Source organism: Pan troglodytes, chromosome 11, assembly GCF_028858775.2.
Source record: "Pan troglodytes isolate AG18354 chromosome 11, NHGRI_mPanTro3-v2.0_pri, whole genome shotgun sequence".
Lineage (NCBI taxonomy): Eukaryota > Metazoa > Chordata > Mammalia > Primates > Hominidae > Pan > Pan troglodytes.
In genome coordinates, this window is record NC_072409.2 from 74,544,739 (window position 1) to 74,558,367 (window position 13,629).

Genomic DNA, 13,629 nt, shown 5'->3' on the forward strand with positions numbered 1-13,629 from the left:
AAATGCTGTAGTTCAATTTGCATTCAAATAGACATTCTAAACATTTTCTTTTAAATGGGCTTTATTTCTCCCTTGTAAAACTAAAAATTGATTTTTTCTTTTTAGCAAAATGGGTGCCTGGTAAGTTTCATGGTTAAGAGATGTGGTGCAGCTGTTCTTTTATCTCCTACTCAGAGTGGAAATAGCCTTACCAGAGCAAGGCACAGTGAACAATAGAAGTAATATTTTTAAAAAATGTGCCTCTGCAAAGGATTGATCAGTGGCTTAACAAAGATTGACATCAGCATGACATTCTCTCCAACAATGCACAAGGCCACACAGAAAAATCTTCCCTATTTACAAGCACAGTCAACCTTTCATCTCTGATTTCCCCTGAAGACCGCAGTGACTCTCTTAAAATATACTGCAGGGGTAAGCTTTTTTTCCTCCCTTTCCTTCTTCTATATTGGAATAGGAGACTTCTCTGAAAAAGCCTCTAATAGTGGAGTTTTGGGAGATGGAATTCTCATCTGGAATTTATTACCAAAGGAATTTTATTTTATTTTATTATTATTTATTTTTTTGGTGAGACAGAGTCTCACTCTGTTGCCCAAGCTGGAGTGCAGTGGCATGATCTTGGCTCACTGCAACCTCCACCTCCCTGGTTCAAACGATTCTCCTGCCTCAGCCTCCCAGGTAGCTGGGATTACAGACACATGCCACCACACCCGGCTAATTTTTTTTGTATTTTTAGTAGAGACGAGGTTTCACCATATTGGTCAGGCTGGTCTCAAACTCCCAACCTCAGGTGATCCACCCATCTCAGCCTCCCAAAGTGCTGGGATTACAGGCGTGAGTCACTGTGCCCAACCACCGAAGTAATTCTTGAAGAGGTGTTTGGTACATTTTCCCAGGTTCCTGAGAAGGAGAATCACAGGATGGAGCTTAGAATTTATTGAGGTCCCTTATTTAAGTCTCACTTTAGGTGTATGGCAGGAAAGACTAGGGACTCACCCGAGTCCTTGTTCTCCTCTTCATTCTGGGCTAGACTATGTGCCCTTTGTACAGTTAGGTTTGGTCACATGCCTGAGTTTTATTCAAAATTGATACATACTACTTCCAGCTTGGTTCATAAAAACCTCCCACATGTACCTTGCTTTTTTCTCCTAATGGCTGGTTGGAATGTTGCGATTCCCAGGGCAACCTTGGAAGCCACTTGTTGAGGATGTTATGACTCTATGAGCTTGAGTTCCCTGAATCACTATTCTGCCAAGTTATTCACTTGCTCAGTACTGTTTCCATGAGCAAGAAATAAACTTCTATTGAATCTGGGCCATTATACATTTTTTTTCATTTGCTATAGCAGGTAGCCTATCCTTATAAAATAAATAATAAAACCTCCCTTATAATAATATTTTGGTATACTATGTATTTTAACAGTGCTATGAGTTCTGCTGACATAGGACCAGCACTCCTTTAAGTGCTTGGTATAACACTTAATCCTCATACATCCCCTTCTCTGGGAATCTGAGGCCTAGGTTATTGTGCAGTGATTCTAAAGTAGATTTTACTCAGAATGTCTGGTATTCTCATCCTTCTAGATTACTTCAAGGACCTTTCTTTTCTTGAAAACAGTCACAATATATTCAACCATTCATTCATTTGACCATTTGATGAATAAATCATCCATTCATTTGATGATCTGTTCTCAAAAATGTTCCAGACATGAAAGGCAGTTTACAAGATGAATAAAATACAACAAAATGGCCTATGAAAACCGGAGTGAAATAAGAAAGGAAAACAAGAATAGAATCAACAAAATGGAGCCAAGAATATAGCTAACACACAGAAGAGTTTATCTCGTTTACCCCTACTCTCTCTGACATCTTCTTTCTGAAGCTGCTCCTGGCTGCTGCTTCTCACCTCTTCTCCATAAATCCTAATTTCTTGGAAGATCATTTTTTTAAACATTTCCTGATGGTCCTGATTTGTCATCTGCTCCTATGGGATGCTTGGTGGCTTCTCATCATTTTAAACTTCATTACCTTTGGGTAATTTGGTCTGGGGAAATTTAACCCTATAAGTCTTTTTTCTTATCACTCATAAGACTTTTTTTTTTTAAATATACTACACTTATTTGCCATTTACAGTGATTCTTTTTTTTCCCATTTCCCTGCCCCTTTTTGGTTATAGTTATTCTCTTGTGAGTTTTTCTGTGCCACTCTATTACTAATTCTCCCTCCCTCCCACCCTCCCTCACTCTCTTCCTTCCTTCCTTTTTTTCGAGACGGAGTTTCACTCTTGTTGTCCAGGCTAGAGTGCAGTGGTGCGATCTCAGCTCACTGCAATGTTTGCCTCCTGGGTTCAAGCGATTCTCCTGTGTCATCCTCCTGCGTAGCTGGGATTACAGGCACCTGCTACCATGCCCAGCTAATTTTTTGTATTCTTAGTAGAGACAGGGTTTCACCATGTTGGTCAGGCTGGTCTTGAACTCCTGACCTCAGGTGTTCCACCTGCTTCAGCCTCCCAAAGTGCTGGGATTATAGGCATGAGCCACCGCACCCAGCCTACTGATTTCTTTTTCTTCTTTTTTTAAATGTTTTTATTGGGCTTCTTTTTAAAATTGATGTATAGGTATTATTTGCGTATGAACAGTATTAATCCCATTTTTAATTTATGTTACAAATATTTTTCCCAATCTGCCTTTTGTCTTTTGAAAATATGCATGCAAGTTATATTCCTTTGCACTTCCTAAAAAATGTCAACGTATACTTTTTATTTGTACATGTAATACCTTATACATTCTTATAAAAAGTCAAGGGGTATAAATTATATAAAGAAGATATCTCCTTTTTAACCTTTCCTCCTGTGAGGTCATTTCACTTCTCTCTTTGGCAAAAAAAAAAAAAAAAAAAAAAAAAAGAAAGAAACACTGTATCTATTGGTTTGGTGTGTATCCTTTGAGATATTTAATTTTCTACACATTTACGTTTGAATGCTCATGTAGAATCATATATATATATATGCACAAATTATCATGCTGTATATAGTATTCTGTAAGTTACTTTTTTCACTTAAGTGTACATTTGGAGAACTTTCCATGTTTAGCAGGGTCTAAATCTACCTAAAAATTGCTATTTGAGATTCCGTTATGTTGATATTTGAAGTTTATTTAACTATTCCTTTCTTTACAGACATACATATTGTTTGACTTTTTATTATTACAAATAATACTGCAACAAAATTCTTCATTCCACTTTGAACATTTGTGGAAGCATTTTCAAAATTACCAGCTATTTTAAACCTCTAAAAAATTTTCATAATCTAATGGGTAAAGAAAGTGCTATTCATTTGATCTCTCAATGTACGTTTCACTGATTCCGAGTAAGAGTGAGCATTTTTCATATATTTACTAAGCCATTTGTATCTTTTATATTCTGGAATATTAACTTACTTTTGGAATAATAATCTTTTGCTATACATGTTCCCCCCCACCTGCCACAATCCCTTTATTTACCTAAACTGGAAACCTCCACTTGGGCGGAAAGAATGGGGGAATGGGGCCTCTTCTTATGACTGTTTCAGGCACTATCTTGTGCTGATATTCGGGCCTCAGGTAGTGATTCTGACCTTTGTACAGTGATTACCTATACATGTTATTTTAAATAAACGTTTATTTTAGGTTCGGGGGTACATATGAAGGTTTGTTACATAGGTAAATGTGTCACAGGGGTTTGTTGTATATACTATTTCATCACCCCGGTGTTAAGCCAAGTACCCAATAGTTATCTTTTCTGCTCCTCTTCTACCTTCCCACCCTCCCCCATCAAGTAGACCCCAGTGTCTGTTGTTTCCTTCTTTGTGTGCATGTGTTCTTATCACTAAGTCCCACTTATAAGTGAGAATATGCAATATTTGGTTTTCTGTTCCTGCGTTAGTTTGCAAAGGATGGTAGCCTCCAACTCCATCCATGTTTCCACAAAAGACATGATCTTGTTGTTTTTTATTGATGCATAATATTCCATGATGTATATGTACCATATTTTCTTTATCCAATCTGTCACTGATGGGCATTTAGGTTGATTCCATGTCTTTGCTTTTGTTAATAGTGCTGCAATGAACATTTGCATGCATGTGCCTTTATGGTAGAATGCTTTATATTCCGGGGGATACACCCAGTAATAGGATTGCTGGATCAGCTGCTTTTAGCTCTTTGAGGAATCACCATACTGCTTTCCACAATGGTTGAACTAATTTACACTCCCACCAACAGTGTATAAGTGTTCCCTTTTCTCTGGAACCTTTCCAGCATCTGTTATTTTTGGCTTTTTAATAGCCATTCTGACTGGTGTGAGATGATATCTCATTGTTTTGATTTGCATTTCTCTAATAATTAGTGATATTGAGCTTTTTTCATATCCTTCTTGGCTGCATGCATGTCTTCTTTTGAGAAGTGTCTGTTCATGTCCTTTGCCCACTTTTTAATGGGATTGTTTTTCTCTTGTAAATTTATTTAAGTTCCTTATAGATGCTGGGTATTAGACCTTCATCAGATGCATAGTTTGCATATATTTTCTTCCACTCTTTAGGTTGTCTGTTTACTTTGTTGTTAGTTTCTTTTGCTGTGCAGAAGCTCTTAAGTTTAATGAGATCCCACTTGAATAGAGAGTCTTTTCCCCATTGCTTGTTTTTGTCAGCTTTGTCGAAGATCAGATGGTTGTAGATGTGAGGCTTATTTCTGGGCTCTCTATTCTGTTCCATTAGTCTATGTGCCTGTTTTTGTACTAGTAACATGTTGTTTTGGTTACCATAGCCTAGTAGCGTAGTTTGAAGTCAGGTAATGTGATGCCTCCAGCTTTGTTCTTTTTGCTTAGGATTGCTTTGGCTATTTGGGCTCTTTTTTGGTTCCATATAAGTTTTAAAATAGCCTTTCTTTAAAATAGTTCTGTGAAGAATGGACTTGTCTGATAGGAAAGTACGGAATCTATAAATTGCTTTGGGCAGTATAGCCATTTTAATAATACTGATTCTTCATATCCATGAGCATGGGATTTTTCATTTTTTGTGTCTTCTCTGATTTCTTTGGTCAGTGTTTTGTAATTCTCATGGTAGAGCTCTTTCACCTCTATGGTTAGCTGTATTCCTAGGTTTATTTTTGTTTGTTTGTTTTGCAGGCGTGTGTGTATGTGGCAATTGTGAATGGGATTGCCTTCCTGATTTGGCTCTTGGTTTGGCTTGTTGGTGTACAGGAATGCCAGTGATTTTTATACATTGATTTTATATCCTGCAACTTTGCTGAAGTTGTTTATCAGCTGAAGGAGCTTTTGGGCAGAGACTATGGGGGTTTTCTAGGTATAGAATCATGTTGTCTGTGAACAGAGATAGTTTGACGTCCTCTCTTCCTATTTGGATGCATTTTATTACTTTCTCTTGCCTGATTGCTCTAGCTAGGACTTGAATAGAAGTGATGAGGGAGGCCATCATGTTATAAATGTTTTCTCCCTGTTTCTCACTTGTCCTAAAAACTTGGTTTATGTCTTTTGTGGTTAAGTTTTTCTGTTTTTGGAAGCAAGTCTACCAATCTTTCATTTTTTTCACATTTGGCTTAAGAAAATCTTCCTTGCCACAAGCTTACAAATATATTCTCCTAGTTTCCTTCTGCATAAAAATGCATGCATGAGGCTAACAATCATCTGAGCCTTTAGTGGACTGTAATCTTTTTGCTGGTGGAGGATCTTGCCTCAGTGTTGATGGCGGCTGACAGATCAGGGTAGTGGTTGCTGAAGGTTGGGGTGGCTGTGGCAACTTCTTAAAATAACAATGAAGTTTGCTGCATCAGTCTGCTCTTCCTTTCAAGAAAGATTTCTCTAGCATGCAATTCTGTTTGATAACATTTCACTCACAGTAGAAATTCTTTCAAAATTGGAGTCAATCCTCTCAAACCCTGCTGCTGCTTTATCAACTAAGTTGATGTAATATTCTAAATTATTTGTTGTCATTTCAACAATGTTCACAGCACCTTCATCATTCCACCTCAAGAAAGTACTTTCTTTGCTCATCCAAAGAAGTGAGTCTTCATCCTTTCAAGTTTTATCATAAGGTTTCAGCAATTTAGTTACATCTTCAGGCTTCTCTTCTAATTCTAGTTCTCTTGCTATTTTTACTACATATGCAGTTCCTTCCTACACTGAGGCCTTGAATCCCTCAAGGTCATCCATAAGAGTTGGAATGAACTTTCTCCAAACTCCTGTTAATATTCATATTTTGACCTCCTCCCATGAATCACGAATGTTCTTAATGGCATTGAGAATGGTGAATCGTTTCCAGAAAGTTTTCAATTTACTTTGCTCAGATCCATCAGAGGAATCACTATCTAAGTCCACTAGAGCCTTATGAAATATATTTCTTAAATAATAAGACTTGAAAGTAAAAATCACTCCTTGATCCATGGGCTACAGAGTAGATGTGGTATTAGCAGGCATGACAACATTAATCTCCTTATACATCTGTATCAGAGCTCTTGGGTGACCAGGTGCATTGCCAATAAGCCGAAATATTTTGAAAATAATCTTTTTTTTTTTTTTCTGAGGAGCAGGTCCCAACAGTGGACTTAAAATATTTAGTAAACTGTGATGCCAACAGATGTGCTGTCATCTGGGCTTTGTTATTCCATTTATAGAGCACAGGCAGAGTAGATTTAGCATAACTCTTTTATTTTTATTTACTTATTTATTTTTTGAGACAGAGTTTCGCTTGTTGCCAAGGCTGGAGTACAATGGCACCATCACAGCTCACTGCAACCTCCACCTCCTGGGTTCAAGCGATTCTCCTGCCCCAGCTTCCCGAGTAGCTGGGATTACAGGTGGCTGCCACCATGCCCAGCTAATTTTTGTATTTTTAGTAGAGATGGGGTTTCACCATGTTGGCCAGGCTGGTCTTGAACTCCTAACCCCAGGTGATCCACCCGCCTTGGCCTCCCAAAGTGCTGGGATTACAGGCGTGAGCCACTGCGCCTGGCCAATTTAGCATAATTCTTAAGGGTCCTAGGATTTTGGGATGGTAAATGAGCATTGGATTCAACTTAAATTCACTGGTGGCATGATTCTCTAACAAGAGGGTCAGCCTGTCCTTTGAAGCTTTGAAGCCAGTCCTTGACTTCCCCTCTCTAGTTATGAAAGTCCTAGATTGCATCTTCCAATAGAAGACTTTTGTCTACTTTGAAAATCTGTTGTTTAGTGTAGCCACCTTCATCAGTGATCCTAGCTAGATCTTCTGGATAACTTGCTGCAGCTTCTCCATCAGCAGTTGCTGCCTCACCTTGCACTTTTTTGTTTTTTACACCCACTCCCCACCTTGACTTTTATGTTATGGAAATGGCTTCTTTCCTTAAACCTCATGAACCCAACATCTGCTGAATTCCTACTTTTCTACTGCAGCTTCCTCACCTTTCTCAGCATTCATATTATTGAAGAGAGTTAGGGCGTTTCTCTGCATTAGGCTTTGGCTTAAGGAAATATTGTGGCTGGTTTGATTTTCTATAGAAATCACTACAGCTTTCTCCATATCAGAAATAAGGCTGTTTTGCTTTCCTATCATTTGTGTGCTATCACTGAAACAGCACTTTTAATTTCCTTCAATAACTTTTCTTTTGCATTCACAACTTGGGCAACTGTTTGGTACAAGAGACCTAGCTTTCAATTTCTTTTGGTTTTTGACATGCTAACCTCAGTCAGCTTAATCATTTTTAGCTTTTGATTTCAAGTGAGAGACATGCAACTCTTCTTTTCACTTGAACTTAGAGACAATTGCAGGATTACAAATTGGCCTATTTCAATATTATTGTGTCTCGAGGAAAGGGAGGCTCAAGGAGAGAGGGAGAGAGATGAGAAGATGGCTGGTTGGTGGAGCAGTCTGAACAGACAGTTTGTAGTCTTATATGGGTGTCATTTATGGTGCCCCAAACCAATTACAATAGTAACACCAAAGATCATGGACCACAGATCACTATAACAGATATAATAATAAAAAACTTTGAAATATTGTGAGAATTACCAAAATGTGACACAGAGACATGAAGTGAGCACATGCTGTTGGAAAAATGGCACCAACAGATTTGTTTAATGAAGGGTTGTTACAAACCTTTAATTTATAAAAAAAAATGCAGTATCTGCAAAGTGCAATAAAGTGAAACACAATAAAATGAGGTATGGGGTGGGTACAAGAGGATCACTTGATCCTAGGAGTTTGAGAGCAATCTCGGCAACATAGTCAGACCCCGTCTCTACAAAAAAATAAAAAAATTAGCAGGGCACAGTGGCACACACCTGTGGTCCCAGCTACTCAGGAGGAGGATTGCTTGAACCTGGGAAGTTGAGGCTGCACTGAGCCATGATTGCAACACTGCACACCAGCCTGGGTAACAGAGTGAGAACCTGTCTCAAAAACAAACAAACAAACAAAAAGAGGTATACCTGTATATATGTTTACAATACTGACATCTTTAATACAATTGATAAAATAACTTATCTTTATGTTTGATATTAGATAACAGCCTAATTTTTCTTCTTTTTATTTATTTATTTATTTATTTTTTGACACAGTCTCGCTCTGGAGTGCAGTGGCGTGAGCCCAGCTCACTGCAACCTCTGCCTCCCAGGTTTAAGCCATTCTGCTATCTCAGCCTCTTGAGTAGCTGGGACTATAGGCACGCATCACCATGCCTGGCTAATTTTTTTGTGTATTTTTTGTAGAGATGGGGTTTCAACACGTTGCCCAGGCTGGGAGGACTTTATATTCTTACCCATCAGTCTGTCTCTTTATCAGTAGCATACTGTTTTAATTACTGTAGTTTTATAGTATATTTTCACACCAGGGAGAGCAAGATGAACTTTAAAATCAGTTGGTCATAGTCTACAAAAACTATTGTTGAGATTTTGAGTAGAATTGCCTGAATTTATATAGATTAATTTTTTGGAGAATGAACATCCTAATATGGAGGTTTCTCAATTGGAAGTATGACTATAAACAGGCAAAATAAAACTTGTACACAAGTAATTGCATTCTTCAGCAAAAAAAGTGCAGAAGACTATATATTATGCAACCTTTTGTGGGAAAAGAGAAGTAAATAAACATATATATTCACATTTGTTTCTAAATGCATAAAGAAACTTCAGAAGGATTATAAGAAAGTAATAAGAATGATTACCTGTGGGAGTGGTGATGGGAACGGGTTGAGTATGCCACTTTTCACTTTATGTTTTTGTATATTGTTTGTATTTTTTAAAAATTCATACATAATGGTCGTATACACTTATGGAATATATGTAATATTTTGATACATGCATACAATGTGTAATGATCAAAGGGTAATTGAAATCTCCATCACCTCAAACATTTATAATTTCTTTCTGTTGGGAATATTCCTAATTTTCTCCTCTAGCTATTTGAAATATAGAAGAAATATATAGTAAATTATAGTTAATAATAGTCACCCTACTGTGCTCTTGAATACTAGAACTTACTCCTTTTATCTAACTATATTTTCTTACCCATTTACCAACATCTCTTCATCTTCCTCCTCCTTCCTTTCCAGCCTCCAGTACCCACCATTCTAATCTCCACCACCATGAGATTGACTTTTTTAAGCTCTCACATATGAGTGAGAACATGCAATATTTATTCTTCTATGCTGGCTTATTTCACTTAACATAATATCCTCCAATTCCATTCATCTTGCTGCAAATGACAGCATTTCATTTCTTTTATGGCTGAATAATATTCCATTGTGTATCTATACCTAATTTACTTTATACATTCGTTGATGGATATGTAGGTTGATTCCATTATCTTGGCTATTGTAAATAGTGCTGTAATAACTATGGGAGTGAAGATATCTCTTTGATATACTAATTTCCTCTCTTTTGCATATATATCCAGCAATGGGATTGCATTCTCTTTTTAGGTTTTTTGAGGAATCTCCAAACTGTTTTCATAGTTGCTGTACTAATTGACATTCCCATCAACAGTGTATACGAGTTCCTTTTCTCCACATTGTTGCCAGCATTTGTTATTTTCTGTTTTTTTGGTAATAGCCATTTAAACTCAGGTAAGATAATATTTCATTGTGGTTTTGATTTGCATTTCCCTGACGATTAACATTTTTTCATCTACTTGTTGACTATATGTCTTCTTTTGAGAAATATCTATTCAGATGTCTTGCCCATTGTTTTATAATCAAATTCTTTTTTTTTTTGCTGTCAAATTGAATTCCTCTTATATTCTTGTTATTAATGCTTTGTCAGATACATAGTTTGCAAATATTTTCTCCCATTCTGTAGGGCATCTCTTCACTTTGTCAATTGTTTTCTTTGCTGTACAGAAGCTTTTTAGCAACAGCAGCAGCAGCATTAGACATGAATTTCCCTAGTTGGTCCCACGTCATTCAGAATGCTTTTCTGGAGTAGACAGTTAAGATTAAAGTTCTTTTATTCTTCTTTTCAGGCGACAAAGCTCAGTGCACATTAAGTTACCTCAGTGAAGCTTCTGTTTTGATGCAGTGTTTCAGCCTTGTCCTCTTAGTTCAAGCTGGATCAATTAAATATCGCAATCATTACAAGGCAGCTCTTTCACAGCTCACTTATTCATCAAAATAATTAAATTTGTTAACAAATGTATAGAATTGCATATATTGAACAGTCTCAACTACCTTGCTTTATTTCGTTCATTAAACTTAACCATTATTTCCTATGTGACTATAAGAGTCATTGTCTTTTAAGTTTATATTGTGAGCCAGGACTTTGCTTTTGGTATGTTTTTTAAAAACAGCTTCATCATTAAAAAAATCATAATGTCAAAAAGTATTATTATTATAATAATACACCGTGCCCAGCCTCTTTTTGTTTTTAACTTGTATTTTAGGTTCAGGGGTACAGGTGCAGGTTTGTTACATAGGTAAATTGTGTGTCACAGGGTTTAGTATACAGATTATTTTGTCACCCAGGTAATAAGCATAGTACCCGATAGATAGTTTTTATGTCATAGATGGGTTATTTCTTGAATGGCCCCTGACATTCCAGATTTAGGGACAGTTCTGTAATAATTATCCAAGAAGCTGAATATCTATTGTCATTCTCTCCAACTTTGACCTAGAGTCTTCACTTTGTCTGTGTCCAACTTGCCATGGGGTTTAGGAGAAATGAAAGGGAGCTTGGCTACAGCTGCTGAAGATGCAGTTACAGAAGCGGAGAGGCAGGACAGTGGGGAAGAAGGTAATTTCGAGGGTTTCTAAATGTCACTTTTCAGGGACAATGCTCCAGTAATGCTCTTTCCATTGCATGTTATTGTAATAAGTTTAGAAAAATGGTTGTGTTTCAACAACAGTGCCGTGGAAACATACCATGCCCTTTCTCATGATGGTACATACAGGTAGAAAGAACATCTATTTTTAAAAGTTCAGTAACATAAATTAGCTTGAACCCCAGACTTTAATTTTGAAGGAAGATTAGATTGGATCTAAATAATTGAAGACACGTGGAGAAACATTTTAATGAAACTTTGTAATTTGACTCACAGTTCCTTGAGTCTTTACCGCTCACTCATTAGCTGTATCATGACCAGGTGGTTGGTGAGAATCATTTAATAGCCTGAACACTTGTGGGGCTTTTTTACCCAGCTGAAAGCTGATTATGTTCATTAGGAAAAAATAGTTCAGTCCATCTTCCCCAACCCGAACAGCCCATTCATCCTCTATGTCACTTTCTACATTTTTTACATTGTAATGCATGCCAAAAAAGAACAATACACTTGTGTGGCTGCACTTCACACAGAACCTTCACAGTTATTATTTAATTTACATTATATAGCTTCAATTGTAAAGTAAGTCTTTTATTGTAAATCCCTAGACTATAGTCACTGAATATATTTAAATTCTCTTGGCACAATTTATAATCAAGAATGCTTTTTGACCGTGTGCAGTGGCTCACACCTGTAATCCCAGCACTTTGGGAGGCCGAGGCGGGTGGATCAACTGAGGCCTAGAATTTGAGACCAGCCTCGCCAACATGGCGGGGCGTGGTGGCAGGAACCTATAATCCCAGCTACTGGGGAGGCTGAGGCAGGAGAATCGCTTGAATCCAGGAGGCGGAAGTTGCAGTGAACCGAGATCGTGCCGCCGCACTCCAGCCTGGGTTGACAGAGGAAGACTCCGTCTCCAAAAAAAAAAAAAAAAAAAGGAAGAAAGAAAGAAAGAAACAACCCTTCTGGGACCTGGACTTCTGGGACTTATTTTACTTTGATGTACAGCTCCTGGATATTACTCAGCATTGTTCAGCAGCCAGGTACAGTTTGTTGAAGGATGCCTGCTACTCCTCCCACCTGAGATGCCTTGAATTTATGGTCACCGTCAGGCCTAGGCATAAGCTAGCCTTCTTTTCTCTCTGTTTCATCTTCAGTGGTTCCTTTTCTCTATACTTTTCATCTTCTTTCTCTCTGTTTTTATTTTCTTATACAAAATTCACCTTTTCTCTAAGGTTCCAGTTGCATAGCATCTTAAACTGGGAAAAAACCCCTCACAACCCCACATTTTAATAGAAGCAGCTTTTTATAGGTATGTTAACTTACTAGTGGGAATGACCCAGTTTAAAGTAGTTATGAGTATTTCTGGTGATGTGACTTTTTTTTTTGTTTTCGAGACGGAGTCTCGCTCCGTCGCCCAGGCTGAAGTGCAGTGGCGCAATCTCGGCTCACTGCAAGCTCCGCCTCCCGGGTTCACGCCATTCTCCTGCCTGAGCCTCCCGAGTAGCTGGGACTACAAGGCGCCCGCCACTGCGCCCGGCTAATTTTTTGTATTTTTAGTGGAGACGGGGTTTCACTGTGGTCTCGATGTCCTGACCTCGTGATCCGCCCGCCTTGGCCTCCCAAAGTGTTGGGATTACAGGCGTGAGCCACCGTGCCCGGCGTGACTTTGTCTTAAAGAGGTAGGTATTGTCTCATTTGAATGGATAGTACACACATTTTAATCCTGAATGTCTGTACTGCTATAGCAGTCATTTCTCAATTATCTGCCAAAGAGGCATAGGCCAAATAGAATAATTTGAACATTTGACTTGGAATGTGTGATATGATGTGAAGATTATTTTACTAATTACATTTGGTTTGGACTTAAAATAAATGTTTCTCTAGAGTATGCAACAAACTTCTTCGAAAAAGAGGCAATCTAGAAATAATTGAGACAAGGGCAGAAGCCAAAGGACAATGAAAAAATTTCAGAAACAGGTGACTGTTTAATTAGTTATTTATTTAAATCTTGCCATATTCTGAAAAAGATTTTGAGGAGGAAAAATAGCTGTGGTTCCAACTGGGAGCATTATGCCTTTTGAGGCCTAAATGTAAGATTCTAGCTCTTCGTCCCATGCAGGGTTTTGCTGTGTGATAATAACAACAGTAATCATTCATGATATGTCCACTATGCTAAATATTTGACATGTTTTATCCCACTTAATCCTCAGATTCCCTGCTCTGCCTATTTACAGATGAGGCTCAGAGAGTTTAATTATCGTGCCCTAAGTGACACAGCTAGTCCATGGCAGAAGTATTCCTTGAACCCAGCTTGTGTGGCTCTGATGCCTGTGTTCCTAACACTTTCCTCCTACT

General features: G+C 37.9%; 1 long non-coding RNA gene across 1 annotated transcript in view; it reads left to right on the forward strand.

Moving 5' to 3' along the window:
* The window catches only part of LOC104007906 (uncharacterized), a 31,269-nt gene extending 18,961 nt beyond the window's left edge, over positions 1-12,308 (forward strand). The window contains exons 6-9 of the long non-coding RNA XR_682276.4: positions 106-411; positions 1,581-2,030; positions 11,128-11,246; positions 11,953-12,308. This is a non-coding gene — a long non-coding RNA (uncharacterized LOC104007906). The remainder of the gene's footprint in view (positions 1-105; positions 412-1,580; positions 2,031-11,127; positions 11,247-11,952) is intronic.
* Positions 12,309-13,629: the final 1,321 nt, after the last annotated feature.